The following is a 25,595-nucleotide window of genomic DNA, read 5'->3' on the forward strand; positions in this document are numbered from 1 at the left end:
CGAGGCCGTGCGGCGTGATGTTTTCGCCGACTGTGTGGAGCCTGCCTCCGAGGGGGGTTATGCCCCCGCACCCTCATTCAGCCATGCCATCAGGCGTCGGTTCCGGTCTTTGAGGGTTTTTTGAAAAAAAAACCTTGCATATGTCGCAGGCATCCGCCGAATAGTGAGGGTGGAGGCAATATATACAATCCATATGTCCGTCCCCCTTGTAAACCTTTTTCAAGCCGCACGTCGCGCATGGACGGAACAGCGCTTTTCCTGATAGAGGACATATCGTACTCGAAATCCAATAAGGCATCCTAGTACAAAATAGTAAGACAACACGGGGAGATCCCACTACTTTGGAGACGGTTGAAATCTGAAGGGGAACCGCGGGGGCGGGCCTCATACTGGGACGGCCTGCGGAGCATGCGTAGGCGGGTCCTAAAAGGACGTAGATGGGACACAAAAGTGTCAGAAGTTTCCTATAGGAAAAGGCTATATGTGTACCGGGGTGTCGCAGTCTGACGGGGAATATTCTAAGCATGTGAATCCATGAAAGATCCAATGCTGGAGAACGCTTATTCAACTGACTTAAAATTAAGAAACCTTGAGCCCAAGTGTTTATTTGAATAACTGTCACTGCAAAACCTGTTACAAACTTACAGCTCACATTGAGCAGCCAGGCTTATCTCAGGTGGTGTCAGTCACCCTACCAACTTGTGTAGTACATGCATAGACCAAAGGTTGGGTTAACCACTGCCAAGAGGACAAGGCTGGTGCAGTCTCCCATAGGGTACTACATCCAATCTTGCCCAACAACCATGGGAGGTGGCAAGGCTCAACAGAAGCAAGGGAATAGTTTTACCCGTAACTCCATTTCTCCAGCATTGGTATCTTTCATGGATTCACATGCTTAGAATATTCCGTCAGGCTGGGAATCCTCGGTAAATTATATAGACCTTTTCCATAGGAAAATTGACACGTGTCCCATCTACGTCGTTTTGGGCCGTGTACGCCTGCGCCACTAGGACGTAGAGGTATAAGTAGCCCCACCCCCACGGCTCCCTCATATTTCGACCCCCAAAGTAGTGTGGGTGACATCTGGTTTGCATGCCCGGGGAGGCCAGTGGGCGCATGTGAATCCATGAAAGATACCAATGATGGAGAAATGGAGTTACAGGTAAGAAACTATTCCCTTCTCCAGCATTGGATCTTTCATGGATTCACATGCTTAGATAGATTGTACAGCAGTATCCCCCATAGATGGAGGTGTATGCAAGCGGAATAGACTGACTAACAGGGGCAAGTCTGTCAGGAAGAGTTTCCCCTGTGTCCATTTCAAAATGCGCTGCTGCCTTGCGCAATAGTGCATTAAGGGAAGGTTGGTCATCTATGGGAGAGGTGTTTCCAATAGGTGAATCCTTGGGAGGAGAAGGGTGAAAGGCATCAGGGTCTGAGTGCACAGATGGGGATTGCCAGGGCTGCGAGGTGGCTGTATCTTCTTCAAAAACTCCTGCACTAGTTAAGGATCTTCTTCAAACCCCTCTTCATGTTCTTCCTCTCCACCCAAACCCTCCTCATCTTCTTGGAGGTATTGCTCCTCTTCAGTGAGGTTATATAAGTCTGTAGAAAGGGGAAACAGTCTAGGGATCTTGACCCTAGGGTCATCCTGGGGCCATTCTCCTGGTCTTGTGTGTGGGTGGGTTTTGGCTTCCCAAAAACCTTTCCATTTTCTCCATACAAGAATGAGTCTTTCAAGGGTCTCATGGGGGACCCCTGAATAGTCTAGAGGGGGGAAATCAGTGTTTTCGCCTTCCAAATGCTTAGAACGCTCCCACAACGTCGACGAAAGGTTTCCCTCGCCCTCAGAAAAGCCCTCCGGTCGTTCAGAAGTGCCCTTAGCTGAAGGGGCAGTTCTTGGCTACTCGTGCTTTTTCGGCGTTTCTATAGCTTTTGGTGCAGTATTCGACGTCTGTTTCGTCGTCCGCTTACGTTTGTCTTCGGAAACAATTCTCGCCAGGCTCTCGACAACGAGTTCGTCGGTAGAGGTCTCTGGTATCGACGTTGCATGCGTTACGCGTTTCTCGACGGCCGCTCTATGGAGCGTTACGTCGGATATTTGAGGTAGCGCCCTTGTTTGATGAAAGCCCAATCGCTGGTCGCGGCTGCGTTTGCAGGTGGGGCTTGAGACCCTTACGGTCTGAGGTAGACGCCGGAGTGCCCTGCGTCCCCTTCGGCACTGATGGATCCTTAGTCTTCGACGAAGAGCCGTGGGTTGTGTGCTTAGGCCTATGGGGTCTATGTGCGTCCTTGTCGCCGGGGTGTTCATCCCCATAAGCAGGGCGTGAGCCGAGCCCGTCGGGGCCGGGGACGGACGTCGAGGAGCGCGAGCGCTCCTTCTGGGGGTTAATGACTTCCGTAACGGACGTCGAGTTATCACCCTCCTCGTCACTTTCTGTAACAGCGGCGGCGGGTGAGGAAACTGACTTCGACATAGCGTAGTCCCCCCACCTCTTAACTTTCCGTTCTTTAAGAGTTCTTGGTTTCAAGCGCTTACAGGCCGCGCAGCTGTCCTCCTTATGATCGAGGGGCAAGCAACGATTACAGAGCATGTGTTTATCCTTCCAAGTGTATTTGCCCCTACAGCGTGGGCAAAACTTAAAAGGTGTCCTCTCCATAGCTGAGGCAATAATAACTGGTGATAACAACCCCAAGGGAAAGATAGGGGAGAAAGAAAGACATTCTCAAAGAGAAGATAAAAGTTCGAACCCGCACTCTCCCTACTGTATGTTGGCCGGCGAGGCCAGGCCACGTGTTCGGCAGCGCCGAAGGATCCCCCCCGTCTCTTCCCCTCCGTCGAAAACTTGTTCGGTGGAGAAACAGCTTCACAGCTAACTTGGAGGGATCTTTAAGAATATAATAAGTATAATTATGGACCGAGGTCCGTAGTAAGTATTTTGCAATGTCTCTAGGAGTTCCGCATAAGGCGACCAGAAGCTGGGCGGAAAAAAACAATTTGAGGGACCTCGACGCGTGAGGGATTGTGGGTACGACGCACGTCACTATAGGGATAGTGTTAGACACGCCTTGTCGACGTCCCCTTTGACTACGAAAAACAAAATGCAATACTCCGCAGTGACCACTGGATGTCGGACCTATGCACAGCATGTGATTCTAAGCAGATTAACAAACATCAGAAATGGAGTTACAGGTAAGAAACTATTCCCTTCTCCAGCATTGGATCTTTCATGGATTCACATGCTTAAAATAGATTGTACAGCAGTATCCCCCATAGATGGAGGTGTATGCAAACCAACATTATAACCATTAATGCATATTCGCCCTGGCTAGACTTCAAATCATAGTACATGAACAGCTAAAAAAACCACTTTAAAGTACATTAGCCGAAGGATATACCCCCTTTACTGGGGCCTACCTTATTGAAACAGGTGCTGTAGGACTGCATGACCCATCTGTGCATCCTCCGCATGTTGTTCGAGGCAATAATGCTGGGTAAACGTATGTGGTACCGACCAGGAAGCCGCCTGACATCTCCCAGCAGAATCCTGGACCAAAATGCCAACAAAGCAGATCTCGTAGAATGGGCTCCTGGACGTCTTTCCAGCAGTTTCCCAGCTTTTGAGTGGCAAAAAGAAATGGTAGATGACACCCAGCGGGACAGTCCTTGTTTTGAGATTGCTTTACCTTTAGCCAAAGGGCCATAGGCCACAAATAGCTGTCTTGTGTCCCTGAGATTGAGTGGAATGGAGGTATAATTTCAGAGCCTTCTCAAGTCCAACGCATGGAGAGTCCTCTCCGCAGCAGACGAAGGTGTTGGAAAAACGTCGGTAGCACCATAGAAGAGTGCTTATGGAACATGGTAGGGACTTTAGGCATGAAATGAGGATTAGTAGCCAACACTTTATTCTTGAAAAACCTCAAATATGGTGGATCGATCACCAACGCTTGTATTTCTAACAGACGTCTAGCCGAAGTAATAGCCACCAGAAAAGCCAGTTTCCATGATAGGAATTTCAATGACGATATCGGCTCAAAAGGAGCCCTCATTAGTGCTGCTAGAACCAGGTTAAGACTCCAGATCGGAGGAAACTTCTTTGGAGGAAAAGTTCAGAACAATCCTTTCATGAAATGTTTAATCAACCAGTCACTAAATAATGGAGTTGAATGTGTCTTCCGAGTAAATCTCGAAATGGCCACCAGATGCACTTTTATCGATGAAAGACAAACTTTTTGAGCCAGGAGTAGTAAGTATGGTAGAAGCTGCTCCGGTGTGATGTGAAGTGGACGTAAACCTGGCTGATCCCCGCACCAAATACAGAATCTCTTCCATTTGTACGTATACAAAGCGTTTGTGGACAGCACCCTTGCAGCCTGCAAAATGCGACGACAGTCCGGTGGAATTGCTAATGTACCAAACTGAGAAATCAGGAGCCAGGCTGTCAGACTGAGGCTGTCCGGGTCGTGGTGCCAAACCGCCCCTTTGTCCTGCGACAGAAGGTTCGGGATCCTCTGGAACCTCATGGGCTCCGCTGCTGAAAGATGGAGTAGATCGGAGAACCACACTTGTCTCACCCAGTACGGGGCCACCAGGATCACCAGACATGGATATCTGAATCCATTGCAGCGTCCGACGTCTGAGTGGAAACGGGGGGGGGGGGAGAAGGAGAATGCTTCCACAGGAAGGAGAATGCTTCCCCCAGTGAGTCTTGTGGCCACCTGCTCGCGTATTGTGAGCACTTCCTGTTCTCTCTCGTTGCAAAGAGATCTAGAGCCGGACGACCCCACTTTCGAAGACAGTGTAGTTGTTGGTCGTTCAATTCCCATCCGTGTAGTCGATTCATCTCTCTGCTGAGAGTCTGCTTGCACGTTTGACTCCTGGTAAGTGGAACACCAATAGATATATCCTGTGGAGGAAGGCCCAATGCCAGATCTCCTGGGCTTCGGTTGACAGTCCTGGATCGAGTACCCCCCCCTGTTTTCTCAGTTAAAACATCGTTGTTGTGTTGTCTGTCATCCGTACAACGGATGCTTTTATGCGTGGCAGAAAGGACTTCAGGGCCCAATGCACTGCCCTTAACTCCAGCACGTTGATCTGAAGGCTGGACTCATCCGATGACCGACCTTCAACCTGAAGGAAATCCAGATGAGCTTCCCAGTCAGAGAAGCATCCGTCACTATCATCTGGAACCCAGGTTCCAGTAAGGGCACCCCTCGTTAGATTTTTGGAGATTCTCCACCACTGAAGTGCCAGCACGAGCCTGCTGTTGATGTTCAATTTGTCCGACCAGCGACCTTGACTCTGCCCATCGATCCATCAATTCCTGAATGGGCCTCATGAAGAGACAATTGTTGATCAAGGGTATACAGGACGCCATGGTCCCCAGCAGGGACATGTACCTTCTCACCAACACTCTGGTGTTCCATTTCGATGCCTTGTGTCGTAGTTTCAGAACTCTTTCGGATGGTTTTACCAATCCTGACTGCATCTGGAACTCCGCCCCCAGAAAGACCAAGGTCCTTGATGGCGATAAGGACTTTTCAAAGTTTATTGCGAAACCCAAGCGCTGTAGGGGGGACATGGTGGCATTCAGACTTTCCCGTGCCCTTTCCAGAGATAAGCCCCTCACTAACCAATCGTCCAGATATGGGTACACATGACCTTCCTCCTCCAACCAGGCTGCCACTGGTGGCAAACATTGTGAACGTCCTGGGAGACTATTTTAGTCCGAATGGGAGGACCTTGAACTTATAGTGGGTTCGCCCGACGACGAACCGCAGAAGGGAATAGTTTACCTGTAACTCCATTTCTCCAGCATTGGTATCTTTCATGGATTCACATGCTTAGAATATTCCCCGTCGTCAGACTGGGACCCCTCGGTACACATATATAGCCTTTTCCTATAGGAAAACTTCCGACACTTTTGTGTCCTATCCTCGTCCTTTTAGGACCCGCCTACGCATGCTCCGCAGGCCGTCCCAGTATAAGAGGCCCGCCCCCGCAGTTCCCCTTCAGATTTCAGCCCCTCCAAAGTAGGAAGGGTTAAACTTATCCATCACATACATTGCAGTGCTGGGGAGGCTTGGCGAGCGCATGTGAATCCATGAAAGATACCAATGCTGGAGAAATGGAGTTACAGGTAAGAACTATTCCCTTCTCCAGCATTGGATCTTTCATGGATTCACATGCTTAGAATAGATTGTATAGCAGTAACACGAGAAGCTGGTGAGAATGCAATGTAACGCACCCTCACCCTACTACTCAACACATGCGCAGCAGTAATAAGTTTACTCATAACCTTTCCCACCGAAAGTATACTGTCATCAAAGGTAGAAAACACTCCACAACGTGGAGCTTACCTTACTGAAACAGATGGCGCAGGATAGCTCTTCCCATCTGCACCTCATCCGCATGCTGCCTGGCAAGGCAGTAGTGGCGGGTAAACGTGTGGGGCACTGACCATGCCGCAGCTTGGCATCTGTCCGTCAGCGGAATCCCGGCCCATAACGCTGTTGAGGATGACCGACCTTGTAGAATGGGCTCTAGGATGTCTGCAGTGGCCTTCCGGCCTTCGAGTGACAAAAAACAATCGTCGACGAGACCCATCTGGCCAATCCCCGTTTCGAGATTGCTTTACCCCTCGTCGACGGACCATATGCAACGAACAGTTGCCGAGTAGCCCTGATGTCTTGTGTGCGATGTAGGTAGAATTTCAGAGCCCTCTTAACGTCCAGGGTATGAAGAGTTTTTTCTGCTGCCGACGATGGAGTGGCGACGAAAGTAGGCAGAACCACGGATGAGTGTTTGTGATATACCGTCGGAACCTTAGGGACGAACGTAGGGTTAGTCGCCAGGACTACCTTGTCCTTAAAGAAGCTTAGGTAGGGCGGGTCCACGACCAGCGCTTGTAGTTCCGAGATACGTCTGGCTGATGTGATAGCTATCAGGAATGCCAACTTCCACGAAATGAATTTCATGTCGGACGTGGCCATAGGCTCGAAAGGCGGTTTCATCAAACCTGCCAACACTGTTGTGGCTCCACGCCGGGGGAAAGGCTCGAAATAAACCCCGCATGAAGTGTTTCACCAGTCTGTCACTGAATAGAGACGACTGCCTCTTCCTTGTGAACCTCGAGATGGCTGCCAGGTGTACCTTTATCGATGAGGGGACAATCCCTTTTTTGCTAAGCGGAGCAGGTAAGGTAGAACTTGTTCCGGCGTCACCAACAATGGTTGTAGGTCCCGCTGTCTTCTACACCATTCACAGAATCTCCGCCACTTATAGGAGTAGGATGTTAGTGGAAGGGGCTCTAGCCGCCTGCAGAATTTCTTGGCACTCCGCTGAAATGTCTAAAGCCCCGAATTCCGAGAAGTCAGGAGCCAGGACGTAAGGTTGAGACTGTCCGGGTCGTGATGCCACACCGTGCCTCTGTCCCGGGATAGAAGGTACGGGACTTTCAGAAACGCTATGGGATGTTCCAGCGATATATGGAGGAGGTCCGAGAACCACGGTTGCCTCGGCCAGTATGGTGTCACTAGAATCACCCGGCAATTGTATCTGCGTATCCACTGTATTGTTTTCCATATGAGGGGAAACAGGGGAAAGCATCGAGGAACATGTCTGTCCGTGGGTAGGAGAACGCCTCCCCCACCGAACCCTCTTGGGGCCACCTGCTTGCAAATTCCTCGCATTTCTTGTTTTCTTTGGTCGCGAAGGCGTCCAGAGGGGGGTGGCCCCATTTCTCGAACCCTTTCTTCAAGTGACCCGTGTCCATTTCCCACTCGCGTATCCGGGCCATGTTTCTGCTGAGGGAGTCGGCTTGGCAGTTCCTCACTCCTGGAAGGTGATGAGCCACGAGGGAGATATCGTGCTTCGATGCCCAATGCCATATTTCTGGGCTTCTATGGAGAGAGTCCTTGATCGTGTCCCTCCTTGTTTCCTCAGATAAAACATGGCTGTTGTATTGTCGGTCAGTATCCGCACCCGCGACCTCTTGATGTGTGGTAGGAACGCCTTCAAGGCCCATCGTACCGCTCTGAGTTCCAGTACGTTTATGTGTAGGAGTGACTCCGTTGGAGACCAGCAACCTTGCGTTTGGAGAGCACCCATGTGCGCTCCCCATCCGGTTAGGGACGCATCCGTAACTATGGTGCTCTGGAACTCCGGCTCCTGTAGGGGCATACCTTTGTTCAGATTGTGGGAGCTCTGCCACCACTGAAGGGTCCGAAGTAGCTTGTCGTCAACGGTTATCCTGTCCGACCACGATCCCTAAGCCTGTGTCCATCGGTCTGCGAGGAATTCTTGGACTGGCCTCATGAAGAGTCGACAGTTTCTCACCAGATGGATGCAGGATGCCATGGCCCCTAGGACCGAAACATACTTTCTCAGAGATCCTGGTGTTTCGCCATAGCCGGGCCGCCTGTTGAATGAGTCGAGGTCCTGTCGAGAGAAGGTTTCACCAGCCCTAGCTGAGTCTCGAACTGTGCCCCAAGAATACCAGCGTTCGATGGCCGCAGAGAGGATTTCTCGAAGTTTATGGCGAATCCTAGCCATTGTAGAAGCTGCATGCTGGCTTGCAGACTTGTGTTGGTCGACGCTGGGGAGGATCCCCTTACCAGCCAGTCGTCTAGGTATGGGTATACATGGTGGCTTTGCTTCCTTAGCCAGGCCGCCACTGGAGCCAGGCATTTTGTGAACGTTCTGGGGGAGGTTTTGAGCCCGAAAGGAAGAACCGTGAATTGGTAGTGGGTTTGCCCTATTACAAAACGTAGGAATTTCCTGTGTTTCCGACACATTGGAATATGGAAATACGAGTCCTGTAAATCCAGGGAAGCCAGGAAATCTCCCTTTTGAACTGCGCGGATCACTTCCTGCAGAGTGAGCATCTTGAATTTCAGGCTCTTTAAGGACTTGAGATCGCGTAAGTCTAGAATGGGACGCCATTTGCCGTTCAGCTTTTTTACAATGAAGTATCTTGAGTAGACTCCTTGGCCTCTGTGATGTTGGAACTAATTCTATCACTCCCTTCGCTAACGAGTGTAACCTCTTGTTGCAGTGCCTTCATATGGGACTGAGCGGTGAATGCAGGTGGAATTTGCGGGGGGCTGTGTTTGAATTGGAGAGTGTCCGTGTCTTATAGTGTCTAACACCCATTGTTTGACATATGCTGAAACTCTTCCCCCCAGAACGGGTGGTGGAACGTCACTGCTGATCTTTAGTTTGCTTGTCTCTCGCCGACGATGGGTATGATGGTCGTTTTCTGGAAGACTGGAAGTTTCGTCGACGGTTAGCCGATTGTGAGGCACATCGGTATCCCTGGGAGGGGTAAGCCGATCTGGCAAAGGATCTGTCTGCAGAGGAGAATCTTGAATTACCTGAAGCCCCTCTAAAGGGGCGAAAAGACTTGTAGCTTCTGCCACTCTGGAGGGCACCCAAAGAACGTGCCGTATCCGAATCTTCTTTCATCCCTTTTAGGGCCTCGTCCACCTTCTCACCGAAAAGAAGGTCTCCCTCAAAGGGCATATCTAAGACCTTGTATTGTACTTCTGGTCGGAAGTAGGTAACACTTCAGCCATGACTGTCGACGTAATACGACCCCATTATTGACTTGCTTGAAGCCAGACTCAGCAAGATCCACCGCGATGTTTATTGCGTGATTTGAGGCTTCCTCGCCCTCTCGGACCAGTAGCATCGCCGCCTTCCTCTGTTCCGGAAGGTGGTCAAGCAGCAGAGCCAGCCTGTGCCACATCTCCCTATCGTATCTGGCTACAATTGCCAGAGAGTTTGCTGCCTTTACTGTAGTCGCTCCCACGGAGAGCACTTTCTTGCCAAAGGCATCTTGGCGTCTCGCTTCATTCTAGGGTGGAGTCGTGCACTTGTGCTGTGCCTTTGCCTTCCTCGCTGCCGCCGCCACCGAGTCTGGTGTTGGTTGAGAGGATAGACACTTGGGTGTAGACTGTGGAGCCTTAAACTTTTTTCTAGGCGTCCTTTCACTGCTGGTTCTGAGAATGGGTGTCTCATTGTCTGCAACCCCTCTTTCCATACATGGTCAAGTATCGGTATCGAGAACACCGACCTTCTCTTGCCCATGTGGTCGAACAAAAAAACAGTCCTCTGTTCTTCCTGGGACAGACCAAATTCTTTGCATGCCTTCATCATCGAATGGAATGAAGCAATGTCGTCCCGGGGGGGGACGGGTGAGCTGGGCTTCTGGGGTTTTCTAACTCCGCCTCCGACACCCAGGTAGGATCCCTGGAGGGGGATAAAGAGACCTGACATGGCTCCCCTGTCCGACTCCGAATCTGGCAGCTCACCTTCCGCCTGCGCCAGTGTTGAGATTGGCGTGCGTGGGTGCAGCGGTTGACGGGACGGGCCCAGCTCGTCGACGGGTGACTGTGGCAGGCGGTCCTGGGGAAGTCGCTAGTCCAACGACCGTAGCAAGGACTGAAGCGAGGACAGAATATCCAACGACAAAACCAATTGAGGAGAGGGGCAGATACCGGTGTAACGGATGCCCTCGTCAACGACTTGGCAGCCGCTCGTAGCCCTAGGTCTGCTGGGCCAGCCACGCTCTCGTCCTCCGAGGACAGCAACATGCTCTTGTAGCAAAGCCTCTGGGGGGGTAGGGTCGAAGACTTCAGGCCTCCAGGCCTCCTGTAGGACCCCCGTCGACGAGGCTCTCGTTGACGCCATTGTCGACGGGACGGAGGATGCCCCTTGCGCTAGTGGCGGAAGGCGGCCGGTGACTGGATCGCCGTCGACGACGCAGGCTTTGCAGGTGGTTTTGGCGGTCCCGCCTTCTCCACACTGTGCCCGCTTTTACTCGACTCGTGGTCGATCTGTGATCGCCAGAGGAGGATTTCCTTTCCTTCTCATGCTTTTTTGATGAGGATGATTTCTTGGACGAGGAGTCTGTAGTGGAGTGAGTTCCAGACGACTTTTTCCGACGGTCTAGATTTCTTCGCCGGTGGTTCCGACAAGGCCGCGCGGCGTGATGTTTGCCGACTGTGTGGAGCCTACCTCCGAGGGGGGTGGGGGGGTATGCCCCCGCACCCTCATTCAGCCATGCCACCAGGCGTCGGTTCCGGTCTTTGAGGGTTTTTTGAGAAAAACCCTTGCATATGTCGCAGGCATCCGCCGAATGGTGAGGGTGGAGGCAATATATACAATCCATATGTCCGTCCCCCTCGTAAACCTTTCTCAAGCCGCACGTCGCGCATGGACGGAATAGCGCTTTTCCTGATACAGAGGACATATCGTACTCGAAATCCAATAAGGCAACCCAGTACAAAATAGTAAGACAACTCGAGGAGATCCCACTACTTTGGAGACGGTTGAAATCTGAAGGGGAACCGCGGGGCGGGCCTCTAATACTGGGACGGCCTGCGGAGCATGCGTAGGCGGGTCCTAAAAGGACGAGGATAGGACACAAAAGTGTCAGAAGTTTTCCTATAGGAAAATGCTATATATGTGTACCGAGGGGTCCCAGTCTGACGGGGAATATTTTAAGCATGTGAATCCATGAAAGATCCAATGCTGGAGAAATCTTGTGTCGACGCATCGGGATATGAAAGTACGCGGCTTGAAGGTCTAGCGACGACAAAAAATCTCCCGGTTTTATCGATCAGATAACCTCTTGCAGAGTAAGCAAGCATCTTGTTGAGCCCGTAGATCTAGAATGGGACGCCATTTTCCATTGGGTTTCTTGACCACGAAGTAACAGGAGTACACTCCTTTCCTCGTTCGGCCACCGGCCACTGGGACTAGTTCTATAGCCCCTTTCTGCAGCATAAGCGTCACTTCCTGCACCAGTATCTGAAGATGGGATTGCGGCAAGAACACCGGCGGAATGTGTGGTGGCTTGTCCTTGAACTTTAGGGAGTGACCCAGATGTATCGTGTCCAAATCCCATTGGTCCGTTATGCGTCCGACGAGACACTGCCCCCCCAGGACGTCTCGAAACATGTCATTGCTGGGTTTTTGCCTGTCGATCCTTTGCCGACGATGAATAGTAGCCTCCTTCTTGAGGACTGGTAATCTCTGCCTCTACGAGTAGCTTGGGCTGCTTGTCTGTAGCCTTGGGAAGAGTAGGAGGGTTGACTGAAACCTCGATCTCTAGGTGATCCAAACCGGGACTTTCCGGAAGCACCTCGGAAAGGAACAAACATTTCTGCTACTTTGGAGGGCTCCGAGTGACTGAGCAGTGTCAGTCTTCTTCCAGGCCCTTCAAGGCTTCATCAACTTTCTTACCAAACAGTTGTTCCCCTTCGCATGGCATGTCCAGCACCTTGTATTGCACCTCTGGTCTAAAAGTCGTGCACTTAAGCCAGGCTTGCCTCCTTAACACTACGCGTTAATTGGTTTAAAACCGGCCTCCGCCAGGTAGACAGCAATATTTATGGAGTGATTGGAAGCCTCTTCCCCCTTCACGTACTAGTAGCATAGCTGACTGCCTGTGTTCCTCTGGTAGATGGTCTAAGATAGGAGCCAAATGATGCCACATCTCTCCATCATACCGTGCCATAATGGCCAGGGATATGGCTGCTTTCACTATAGTCGCACCTACTGACAATACCTTCTTTCCAAACGCATCTAGTCTCCTGGCATCGTCGGCGGGGTCGTGCATTTGTGTTGCAACCTCGCTTTTCTGGCCGCAGCAGTGGACACCACCGAATCCGGTGAAGGTCGAGATGTCAAGCATTTGGGGGTTGACTCCGGAGCCTTGAATTTCTTTTCTAACCGTCCTTTTATCGCTGGTTCTGAGAAAGGATGACGCATGGTCCTCAACAACTCTTGCCAGACATGGTCCAAAATTGGGATAGCAAACATCGATTTTCTTCTCTTGCCCATATGACCGAAGAGAAAGCAATCTTTCTTCACTTCTTCCGGCGCCAGGCCAAATTCCGCACACGCTTTTCCCATCATTGCATGAAGGGCCCGATGTCATCCGGCAGAGATGGTTGCGCCTGACTCTTTGTAGTTTCCATCTCTGCATCCGACTCCCATGTGGGGTCCCTCGAGGGGGATAATGAGACGTCTGAAAGGGACCCTTCACGCTCCGACTCCGGCAATTCTCCCTCCTCCGAGTGCGGGCGAGAACAATCCTCCACCGGGCAAGTTGTAGGTATTCTGGTCGTTGAGCCGGGCCTGGTTCGGCGACGGCCGGCGTAACGTGCGGTACAGTCGGGACACCAGTGTGCGGCAACTGCGTGTCCAGACGCTGCACTAGCTTCTGTAACGTGTTCAACACCTCCAGGGACAATAGAGACTGGGGATTCAGCAAGGAAGAGGCGGTTGGGATGGCACTCCCACTCGGGAGTTCACCCGAACTGATTGCACGCAACCCTAGATCAGTCGGCTGTACGATCGGACCACGGTCATCCTCCGCCGACGAGATGGAAAGGACTGCTTCTGGCTGCAACACGGCCTCGGGCAACATCGGGTCAAAAACTTCTGGCAGCCAACCGACCGAAAGTGCCACCGTCGACGACATCTTCTCCATAACCGCTGTTTGACCCGCCAAAGTGATCGCGGGAAGAGCAGGCACAGATGGCAAAGAAGACGTCGACGATCTGACCGTCGACAAAGTTTTTGGCGCAGAGCCTTGTGGCACACTCGCCGGTTTTGAACTCGGCTTGTGGGTCGATGACACTCGACGTAGAGCCATGGCGGTCTCCCGAGGAGGATTTCAATTACTTCTCCTTTTTCGATGAGGAAGAGGACGTTCTTTGACGAAGAGTCCCTCGGAGGATGTTCATCAGAGGGGTGTTTTCCCGATGAACGTGGTTTCTTCATCGGAGGCTCTGCCGACGCAGAGCGACGAGGGGGTACCAGAGATTTAGATCTCTAGGCAGTAGAGCCTACCTCCGATGCAGGGTACGCACCCACCCGGTCATTGAGCCAAGTTAACAGGCGTCTGTTTCGGTCCTTCAGGGTCTTCTGGGAGAAGCCTTGACAGATCTCACACGTCGGCTGAATGACGAGGGTGAAGACAGTAAATACAGTCCATATGCCCATCACATTCACACACTTTAAGACCGCAGGTAGCACACAGAAACACCACCTTTCCAGACATCTTCGAAGCAAGTCCAAGAAAAAATGCACAACCTAGCAAAAACAGCAAATACTCGAGGAAATCCCACTACTTTGGAAGACGGTTGAAATCTGAGGGAGCCGTGGGGGCGGGGCTACTTATACCTCTACGTCCTAGTGGCGCAGGCGGCCCAAAACGACATAGATGGGACACAAAAGTGTTGAAATTTTTCCTATGGAAAAGGTCTGTATAATTTACCGAGGCTTCCCAGCCTGACGGGGAATATTCTAAGCATGTGAATCCATGAAAGATCCAATGCTGGAGAATTATTGTTTTTTGAACATTAATAAAAATGCCATTTTCCTTTGAAAACACCCTGATGCTCCAATGTACCTGGATGCTCCACTGTAATCTGATCGCTGTTCTATCTAACAAAATAATATTTTCAGTGTGGCATAACCAGGCCAGGTGATCAGGGCCTTTCTTTGGGGGGGGGAACTGGAAGACATTCATTTTTAAACTAAAATCTGACACAAAGATTATATACCAAGGGTGCAAGGATGCACCCTTGTTTAATGACAATTAGTTTTCACTTCAGAGCCCATACCACTTCCATCCAATCTAATATCCACCAAAGTGTCCTGGGGTAGTAGTTCCAACAAAGAACAATCACACTCCGGACCAGGCTCCCCTTCAAGCAAACCGGTTGCGTAGCACTGCTTGGCCAACCCTGGACTCCTCTGGAATCCCCGGAGCAATCTCGTGAAAGTGTGCGTAGACCTCCACATAGCTCTACAAAAGTCCAGCAGGGGCACACCAGAGGGGAATGCCATCATCACAGGGATCGCTCTGGTGGAACGGACTCAGACGGCAGGGCAGCATTTGGTTTGCCAACTGGTGACAGTGATGCAGACGGAGAACCACCTGGAGATGGAAGCCTTGGACAAGGCCTTCCCATGGTCCACAGTACCAAAGTTCATGAAAATTTGAGACATCTTCTGGAAACTCTGCGCCACAGAACTTCAGCGCTCAAGCCACATCCACACCCAGCGAGTGCAAAGTCCTTTCAGACAGCGAAGGAACACAGGCAACACCAAAGGTTTGTTGAGATGGAATTCAACCAGGACCTTAAGTGTGCTACTGCATCACCATGCTCCCTATTTTCCACGAGATCAGGCCGCTTGCAGGACCAGGAAATTAAGTAGCTTGATGCGTAGGCTCGAAGGCCTAGTCAGCACCACATCGAGTTCCCACACTGGGGAAGGAGCATTCACCGGCAGGAATGATGAAAACAGTGCTTTGAGGAACTCTTTGCTAGACGGTGTGACCAAAGAGAAGACAGTCTGAGACCTGGTATAGCAAGAGGTAGCCGCCAGATGCACTATGTGGCGAGCCAACAAATGCGGAAGGAGCAGAGGGGCTGGGGCCCTCAGAGGGTGCTCTTCTGCGACGGGCAGCAAGTTGCAAAGCACTGTCACTTGTGCCAGAGTCGACAATGCCCTGGCCATGACCTCCCTGCAGTCCGCCAGTAGCGTGTACCCACCAATCTCTAAGGCTGCAGGAGCCAGGCCTTCAGGTTGTGATCCTGGGTTGTGGAGCAGGATTGCGACTCCTCTGGCGTGTAGATCCGCAATCACTGGCAGCTTGACTGGAGGCGACGCCCACAAGCTGAGAAGGTCCGGTACCAAATTAGCCTCTGCCACACTGGGGCGACAAGGATCATCTGGCACTGTTTGAGTTGACAGATGACTCGTAGCAGAGGCACTAGCAGGAACATGGCCTCCAAGGGAGTAGAACCCGTCCCCCATGCCCCTCAGCTGTTGGAACCTCTGGCACTTGGGTGTTCACTGCAGTCGCAAATAGATCGATCTGGGGTCTGCCCCATCTGAGGAAGAGGCTGTCCACTTGATTGTCGAAGTACCCACTTGTGGCAAGAGCGCAGCACCCTGAGGCAGTCGGCAATTGTGCTCGACTTCCGCCAGGTGAAAGGATATTAGGAACATTGCTTGGGCTATAGCCCAGTGCCACAAGTCCTATGCCTCCCTGGAGAGTGCCGGGGATCTGGTACCACCCCCCCCCCCCCACTTCCTGATGTAGAACATTGTGGTATTGTCTGCTTAGACCCTCACCACCTTGCACTTGAGGGACGGAATGATTTTAGGACCCAGCACACTGCCCCGAAGCTCCAGGACATTGATGTGGGGATTCCTCTCCAGTAGCCACAGGCCTCTGGCGAGGAGACATCTGGTGGGCTACCCAGCCATCAGTGAAGCGTCCATGGCAATTGTCTCCTGGTAGGGACAGCTATGGACATCCGTGCCTCCGGTGATGGTGTGCACGCCCCACCACATCACTCAATGTCACTCCTAGCTGAGAACAAACTTGTCTGCAAAGATTCCAGACACCTGGATCCACTGAGCATTCAGGAATTCCTGAAGGGGTTGCATCTGCAACCTGCGGAGTTGGATCAGGTAAATGCACAACGACATGCCTAGCAGCAACTTGCTGGCCTGCACCTAGGTGGTCTTCACACGGTTCTGTAAGACATGGGGGGGTGGGGAGATGACAAATGCGGAGGGCGATGGCGGAAACGCTGATCGGGATGACTGGGAATGACTATGTGGGCGCTGGGTCCAGCACGCCTACCCCCGATGCCTCCCAGGAACACATTGCTGACATCCTTTCAACTTTCCACACCTGTCTGATATCCAGAAGAGGATGCCGATGGCTCCTCCTGCCGGCAAAGAGAAAACTGCACCCTATGCCACCTAATCAACCTCCACGCAAGCCCCAGAGGGGATGGTCTCTTCTGTTCTCAGCTGCAACTTTCTCCAGCATGGGTCTGTCATGGATTCACATGCTCATGAATATGCCCCATCAGGCTGGGAATCCTTGGTAAAGAAAAATCTGTTTAGTTTCTGAACAGTCTCTCTAATAACCAATCACTGGTCTCTGGGTCATACTGCCCCAAGCCAATGACTGCCCTCTACTTAAGCCCCCCTCTGGTAGCTATCTTCAGATTTGGTAGCACGTAAAGTGACAGTAGGACCAAGCGAACAGCCGCAGAGGGTTCGCATGTGAATCCATGCCAGACCCATGCTGGAGAACAGTCACAGGTAAGTAACTTGTTCCTTCTCCAGCATGGGTCTGGCATGGATTCACATGCTCATGAATACATAGCATTACACATGCACAACCACAGGAGGTGGAAAGGCTCAACATTAAGCATCTCTTACCTCCTCACCAGGCTCACATTCGAACGAACGGGTTGAGCATGCACTGCTTGGCCGACTCGGGACTCCTCCGTGGAATCCCGGTTGACGCAGTAGAATCTCGTGAAGGTGTTGACCTCCATGTAGCAGCCCTGCAGATGTCCAGAAAGGGCACACCAGACAGGAACGCTGTAGTTGCAGCAATTGCTCTGGTCGAATGGGCTCTTGGGCAGCCAGGCAATGGTCGGTTTTCCAATGGGTGATGCTGCCAGAGAGCCACCCGGAAATGGAAGCCTTGGAGAGGGCCTTCCCTTGGTTCACAGGGCCAAAGTTCACAAACAGCTGTGATGTCTTCCGAACTCTTCATGCGCTCCACTTAGAACTTCAGCGCTATAGCCACATCCAGCGAGTGGAAAGTCCTCAGTTGGCAACGGGAAGGAAGCAGGCAACACACCAAGGGCTCGTTGAGATGGAAGTCCAATAGCACCTTAGGAGGGGTGCGTCCACAGCACGACCCTCGTCTCGTGGAATGTCAAGTACGGAGGCTTACAGGAGAGGGCCTGGATCTCTCCCACACGTGCAGAGGTGATGGCCACAAGAAACAGTCTTCAACAATAGGAATTTCAGAGGTGCCAAATGCAAAGGCTCGAACGAGGACCCATGAGCCTAGTCAGCAACACATTGAGCTCCCACGCCGGGCCCTGAGCCTTCACATGCGGCAACGAGCAGAACAGTCCTTTCATGAACGCCTTAACCAGGTGATGAGACCTCAGCAATGATCGCCCAGGAGTTCTGGTATAGCAGGAGATACCCACCAGATGAATTTGATTGAGGCGTGAGCCAGCCCCGCCTTGGCCAGCGACAGCAAGTACAACACGTGAGGGCCTTGATCCTTGGAGGGTTGATCTGTGCACGGCACCAGATGGTAAACGTCTTCCATTTATGTCGTAGCACTTCGCCGTGATCTCGTACCCTCTGAACTCTAGTGCTGCAGGAGCCAGGCCTGCAGACTCAGCGACCCTGGGTCATGATGCAGAATTGCGCCTCCTTCCCTGGCGAGCAGATCTGCGCCTGCCGGAAGCTTGAATGGAGGGGATGCCGACATGTCCAGAAACTATACCTGCCTTGGCCACGCCGGTGCAACGAGGATCATCCTGAACCGGGACCGTCTGAGTTGACTGACGAGTCACAGCAGTACTGGCAACAGAACGAATGCAGAGGAACAGGTCGGCCCAAGGGGGAGAACGCATCCCCATGCTCCTTGGCTGGGGACACCTGCTGGCGAACCTCTAGCACTGTGTTCCTTGGTGTCGCAAAAAAGGTTGATCTGGGGATTGTCCCATCATCGAAACAGTGAGTGACAGTTAGGCTGTATGAATGGGGATCTTTTTGCATAAAAGCAGGGCCCCCGAGGACTGGAACAGCAAGTCGCCGCCACTGGAACTAAGCAGCCGAAGAGGAGAGAAGCCAATGACATCGGCAATGACTGAACCACCGGTGAAGCCCTGCTGCAGCATCACCACTTTTCTCCACACGATGAGAAGATCTTCACCTGCAAGAGCCTTCTTCCCATGAGCTGGTTGGGCCAACCAGTTTGCCAATCGCCTTCCCGGACCTGCCTTGGTCAAATCTCCCATACTCGGAGGCCAGCTAGCCAGGTACCAGTCCACCCGGACCACGATTTAAAGGACTGTACCTTTTATTCGTTGGGCAGCACCGCGGATGGTTTCATCCCTGGGTAGTGCAGTAACTCGAACCTTCCTCCACGACGAGAGCCTCTCTTCCTCTGCTGGATCACCCGAACTGCAGGAACTACCAGGAACAACCGCCACCGCAGGAGCCACTTCATTTTAAGGTACATTGTTCCGCCAGGTCGCCATTTCTTCGCGGTAGTGCTAAAGGTGTTTTTAAATCAGTTACCTACCTGTTGGGTTGGCCACCTCCCTCTTAACATTGTCTTTTCAACTTCTGCAACCACCTTTTCAAATTCGTTAGCCAGAGACATAACTGCAGCTACAAGTACATTTTGCTCCTGGGCACTTGCCCTGTACCACCGACTCTGGCACAGGCCTATTGACTCTGGTCACATTTGTTAGATCTGCTTTCTTTAGATTGATTCTCACTGAGAACTGTTGGCGCCCTTATTTCTTTTAACTACCCTTTCCTTCCCATTCTTAAACATTGTGAAATGCTCAAGCTTATACTGAGGCAGTGTCCTGCTGAACTGGTTCAAACTGATGGGAAGTGTTGCTAGGCTGTATGAGAAACTATTTCTAGATAACTTGTGTTTTCCCTCCCTTGTGAGGCAGTTAGAGAATCCAGTGTGTAGTTTTCACTGCCGTTTTCCTCAGTTTTCACTCTGGTTCACTTGGTCTACAATTCAACTTGTGAGTGTATATTTTCCTTTGACTTAATTTAACTTGCTTGATGACCGATATATATTTTATACACTTCTAATAAAATGCATGCAACTACTTTTTAATACCAAGCTTTGGTCAGTGTTTCCTTGTACCATAGTACAGTAGACCTATTGTGTAAACCCTGAATACTGCTCATCTCCCTCTTGAGATAAGTGACTGCTCAGCCACCGCTACCAACTAAATATTTGTGGTACAGACTGATACCAAAGGGGATTTATTGCCCTCACCTCTAGTCCTAATCTGGTGTAGTGCTCTTAAGGGAACTGCACTGGATTCTGCCTACCACTCCCACTTGTGGCAAGAGCACAGCTACCTGCTGAGTGAGTCGGTGACAGTGTTCTTCACTCCTGCCAGATGAAAGGGTACCAGGAACATCCCCTGGGTGACGGCCCAGTGCCACAGATCCTGTGCTTCCTTGGAGGGCTGGAGATCTGGTGCCCCCTGCTTCCGTATGTAGAAAGTGGTGGTGAAGACCTGCACCACCTTGCGGGATAGTAGGAATCATCTGAGGGCCAAAAACACAGCCCGGAGTTCCAGAACTTTGATGTGCAACAACTTCTCCGGTAGCCAAAGGCTTCTTGCGTGGAAATCTCCATTGTGCGCGCGCTCCATCCCTCCATGGAGGCATGATGTGCTGGGGTATGAAAGTCTGTGCCCGCCGCCAGATGTGCGCGAGTGTCTTGAGGGCGATCTGTCTTCGATGCTTCAAGACACTTGTATCCAATGGGCATCAAGGAACTCCTGCAGCGGCCGCATCCGCACAAGGTAGATGCATGACGACATGCAGAGTATGGACCCCACCCTGGCCACTTTCATGGTCAGCTGTTGAACCTTGCCCAGGATGGCTTTATCCTGTCAAACGGTGATGCCAGGCGCGCCACTGTGTTGAGCCTGGACCCCAGGAACAGAGCGTCCTGCAATGGCACCAAGCAGGCCTTAGCATAGTTTATCAAGAACCACAGTTCCATGAGCAGGCAGTCACTGTTCGACAGCAAGTTCTATGACTTCGCTCGGATGAGCCAATCATCCAGATGGGGGTAGATTTCGGCCCCCTGCAGGCGCAGCCGCGCCGCCAGGCACTTGGTGAAGACCCTTGGAGCAGACTTCAAACTGAAGGGAAGGGCCTTGAATTGATAGTAAAGCGCAGGAATGTCCGATGCCCCTTGTGGAAGGGGAAATAAACATCCTCCAAGTCCAGCAACGACTTGGAATCTCCTTCCTCAAGCTGTCCCAGCACGTGCTGAAGAGTGACCATCCGGAACTTTATATATTTGTTGAGGCGGAGGATATCTCGAAGGGGGTCGCCAACCGCCAGTCTTTCAGACGAGCAAGTACCCGAGTATACTCCAGAGCCTCTTCGGTCTATCGCACCCTTTTTCAGTATCGCTTGTACCTCTAGAAGCACTTGCGGAACGTGGTTTACTTTCCTGGCCACAGGTGGAAAATGGGGACACTTAGTTTGGAACTCCAGGGTGTGTCCATGAGCCACGGCATCCAGCACCCAACGGTCTGGAGATTGATTTCCACATGCTGATGTTTGCCAGCCGGCCTCCCACCGGGGTGCTCGTGTGGGGGCCCGATGTCACAGCTGGTTCAGCCCTGTTTTGCTGAGGCCGTTCGCCTTGGTGGCGATTTCCTCCGGCCTTGCTGCGCCCCCCTGTAGGCTTCCTGGGACGAAAAACGGGCTGCTTGATGGTAGGAAGAAAAGCTGCCACCAAATCCTTTGGAGGCACCCTGTGACTTGCCTCCGGAAGCCTGGAAGGACGGCCATCGCTGCTTGTGTGTGCCCAAGGCACGGGCCAGTCAGTCTGCCTTGATGGCCTGCAGCGACTCGTCCAGTCTTGCCGAACAAGTTGTTGAAGGGCATGTCCAATACCCTCGTCTGGATGTCCTGATGGAAGTTGATGGCCTTGAGCCAACCACGCAGACTAAGGCAAACGCTGTTGCCCATCTGGCAGAACCCAGTGTCGGTAACGCCCATGGCCACTGATGGCATGGTCCGATGCCACCTCACCTTCTTGCAAGATTAAGGACCCTCGTCGTCCGGGAGGAAATCCAGGAGAGGAGAGATTTTAAACCACAGCTTCCTGTCGTAGCGGGCCACGATTGAGAGCTTTGGTCGCCTTAATGAAGATGACCCATCGCCCCATGGAGCTTTGCCATCAGTGGGGCAGTGGAAGTCGCCGACCCTGCAGATTTCTTCGTGCCCGCCACCGAGACCAAGTCCGGGGACAGCTGTGCTCTGAGACACTTGGTGTAGTCTGGACCCTGGCATTTCTTCTCGTACTGGTCTCTTCGCAGAAGACGTGTTCTTTAGAAGGGACAGCCCATTGTCCCAAATGTCGTCCAACAGCGCGATCAAGAGCACGGTCTTACTCTTGGCCTCTCGTTGATAAAGGAATCCTCCTTCCCTCAGGGTTGAGCTGGAACAGCTCCGCTGCCCAAGATCATGGCGTGGAAGGAGCCAATCTCGTCGGGGAGAAGCCCTGGGCACCGGCAACAGGAGATCTGTTCTATTGTCGCATCTGGCTCAGTCTTGTCCCTTGGCGGAGGCTGGTACGGTGGAGGGGGATGGACTGGTCTTTTCACTGGTGGCTCCTCTGAAGGTCCAGGTGCCGGATTGCCCGTCAGAGGCGTGGGCAACCTTGTCCATATCTCTCTGTGTGCAGAGCTAGTAGGATGTCTTCCGACCTGGTTGCGATGGAATGTTGGAAGTGGCACAGTGTCAGGTTCCTCACCACCCTGCCATTCCTAGTCAGTTCCCTTGTCACTCCCCCCATCTGCCTAGTTGGGGTCCTTCCCGTAGGACCTGGCCTCAACGCCCTTCTCAGGCAGAGTCCAGTTGGACCACTGCACGCCCCCCCCCCCCCTTATTCTCAGTCAGGGGCAATGGTCTCGGAGATGGTTGGTATCGCCTTCACAGGAGTCTTCACAATGGGCACAAAGGACGATTCTCTCCGGGCGGGCAGTGACACTCGCCTTGGTGAACGTCTCATGGGAACCCACATCTGCAGCCTTCACTAGGGACACCACAACTCCCTCAATAGACTGTTCACATGGTGAACCTGGGCCTTCACCGGGGGGGTGGGGGCTCAGCGCCTCGCTCCTCCTTGGCTCTCTCCATTGGGTGGGGCAGTATGACCCCAGCAATTGGTTATTAGGAGAAAGACAGTTCAGAAACAAAACTGATTCTCTTTACAGAGGATTTCCCAGCCTGACGGGGAATGAGCATGTGAATCCATGCCAGACCCTATGCTGGAGTAGTCCGATGCTGGAAGCTAAAGAGGTAGTCAACCACTGGAACCAAAATTAAAGAGGATGGACACAGCTGAGAATACCGTCGACTGGAGAGTCTGCAGTAGCCCTTCCTTCCAATCGATCTGGGGACTTAACAACCCAGACCCTGGTGAGACCCACTAGACAGGAGACCTGCATTTTAAGCCATTCCCCCACTGTGATGAAACCTTGCGGGGCTGCAATACCCTGGTACCTAGAGACACTGCAGTCATCCCAATTCAGAATCTTGCTGAAACTTTGTGGGCATCCTCGTGAAGGATCTCCAGAGGCACAATTCGTCCCAAAATTCCCCTCACCAGTGCTGGACTTTGCAAACGAAGAGAATCCAACTGGCGATATTTTCTCCTGTGCTCTTGAAAAAAATTCAACAAATCCACAGCTGCAGAGAAAAACCTTGCCTAGAGCTTTCCCTGTGATCCTTGTTGCAAAAGTCCTGTGTGTCTTTAATGAAGGAAATACCAGGTTTTTGGCTAAATATTCTGAGGTTCTCCTGCTGCAAAATCTGTGCTGGCTTGGGTAGTTACTTACCTTATGGTCTTGTGATTCCAGTGTAGTTTTGCTGTCTTTTCTGCGATTGCGATTAGATGCCCCTCGTCCAGTGCACCCTGGCCCCTGCTAGGGATTCTCTGAAACCCCTGGACCCTCAGCTAACTCTAAAGTAAAATATGTACTTGGTATAACAGTCTTTTAGGAACTCTGAATTTAGCTTCTTAAGAACCTATCCTGACCTGCCTGTTTGACACTAGACCCTAGTGACCCCCCTTCTGCCACAGAGTACTCATGCCCCAAGAATACGGGAAAGACTTACAAGGATTGGCTGTTAGAATAAGTGTTTAAAAGTTACTTACTTGCAAAAGAAGTTGGTTGGAAACCGAGTGAAGTTACAAAAATTACTAAGAAATGTTCTGCCATTCTGCAAAGTATGTAACATCTTCTCCTTCGAAACGGTTTTGCCATTCTAATAGAAAATAGATTTAAGGTTAGTTTGCTAACCTGTAAATTGGCTGGGGCTCTTCCCCAAACGTAATGCTGTTGGCTTCACTAACTTTTGTCCAGAGAATAGGTGTACAAGTGTCCCAACTGGGTCTGGCTTCCCCAATTTGAAGTTAGCCTGTCCAGAATAAGTTTGCATTAGGTTTTACCTACCTAGAACATTGGGTTTTGCTTTCCTCGTTTTATACCTGCCTTTAAGTTGCTGATTGCCTCTTAAAAAAGTATAGGTTTTAAGTACCTTGAGGTAGCCGTTTGCCATCCTAAAATAAGTTACAAAAGGTATTGCTCATCTCAATCTGTAATTGAACATTACATCCTTCAGTTTTACTCACCATTTAATCTGGTGAATACAAGCGTTACAGGTTTATACTGTACGCCAAGTGTCCCACTACTCACAGTATTGTCCATTAAGTGACTTCTTGCTGTGTCAAGGTACAACTGCTAGGGTCTACTAAAAGTAAACTATTGGTTTGGCTGCCCCAGTACAACTTTTCGGTGTACCTTCAAGCATATTATTGTGTTTTTCTATGATGTGTACATGATCTGAGACAATACTCCCCCCTCCCCCCCCCCAGATTTAATAGTTCAATAAGCCATTTATTTTTACAATACATAGTGTTGTATCACAATTTTTGTACTGATTCTACAGCCCTCAATCCTAAAATAAACTTGGCTGCTCCGTCTACGCTACCATGAACTCAGGTGGTACAGCCTTGTACTAAGAGGGGAGTCTTGTACTGCCTCAGTTGAATGGTTTTACTGAGTCATTGGACTCCAGAAAAAACTTTGTTCACTTTAATTGAATCCTAACTCGGGATCAATGTGACAGCTAATAACTGCTTTTTAAAGCATGCTGTTTTAACAGTGGCCATGATGGGTGAGGTGCTAGAATGAGGAAAAGTGAGAGGCGGGTTAGAGGGTAACTCAGAGGCTTGGGGGGGGGGGGGGGGAGGCTTGTTTGGTTTTGAACAAATGTGGGCCATTTCTCAGATGTCCGGGGAAGAGAATTCCAGGCAAGAACAAAGAGCAGAAGCGATGGGAAGCACAGGGGTCGAGGAGCCCCCTCCCCCCCAGTCATAGCAGAGATTACAAGAAGCTTTGAGTGTTGTATAGAGGATAACAGTTGTGCCTTACCGTGGATAGATTTGTGAACCAGGCAAATATATTTACATCTGGCCCAGTTGTGCATCTCTAGCCAGCTGGTGACTGAGGAAGTAGATGTGGAGAGGACATTCATTGAGTCCTGGTAGCATTAATGATCTTGTCGAGAGAACAGAAAGCATAGTTGGAGACCAAAGAGGATTCTGGCACAGTTTATAGAAGACTTGAGCGGTTAAGAGATGTTTGGCAGTGTTGGAATGAGGTGCATGATTTTCGTAGGTTGAGACAAGATGCTGTTCTAGTTTTGGAAATCAAAGTAGAGTAGGTTGGTTAGTAGGCAGATTCCTCAAACCTCACTAGCATGCTCCAGGGCTATGCCCCGTGGTCTGCGGAGACTTGCCTGTCAAATGAAGGGCAATGTGTTGTCGGGGCAGGGGCCAGAATCACTGCTTTTCCGCCCAAATGGCTACCCTGTCGTCTCCAACAAGCACCACCCTCTAAAAGTCCCCAATGATGGTGATTTATAGAACCCAGTGACC

General features: G+C 51.3%; 1 protein-coding gene across 4 annotated transcripts in view; it reads right to left on the reverse strand.

The window, feature by feature from the left end:
• Positions 1-25,595, reverse strand: part of NAP1L1 (nucleosome assembly protein 1 like 1) — a 269,587-nt gene that overhangs the window by 83,282 nt on the left and 160,710 nt on the right. The gene's annotated exons all lie outside the window — the stretch shown is intronic.

The sequence above is a fragment of the Ambystoma mexicanum genome, chromosome 12 (assembly GCF_040938575.1).
Source record: "Ambystoma mexicanum isolate Mex_15411 chromosome 12, UKY_AmexF1_1, whole genome shotgun sequence".
Taxonomy (NCBI): Eukaryota; Metazoa; Chordata; class Amphibia; order Caudata; family Ambystomatidae; genus Ambystoma; species Ambystoma mexicanum.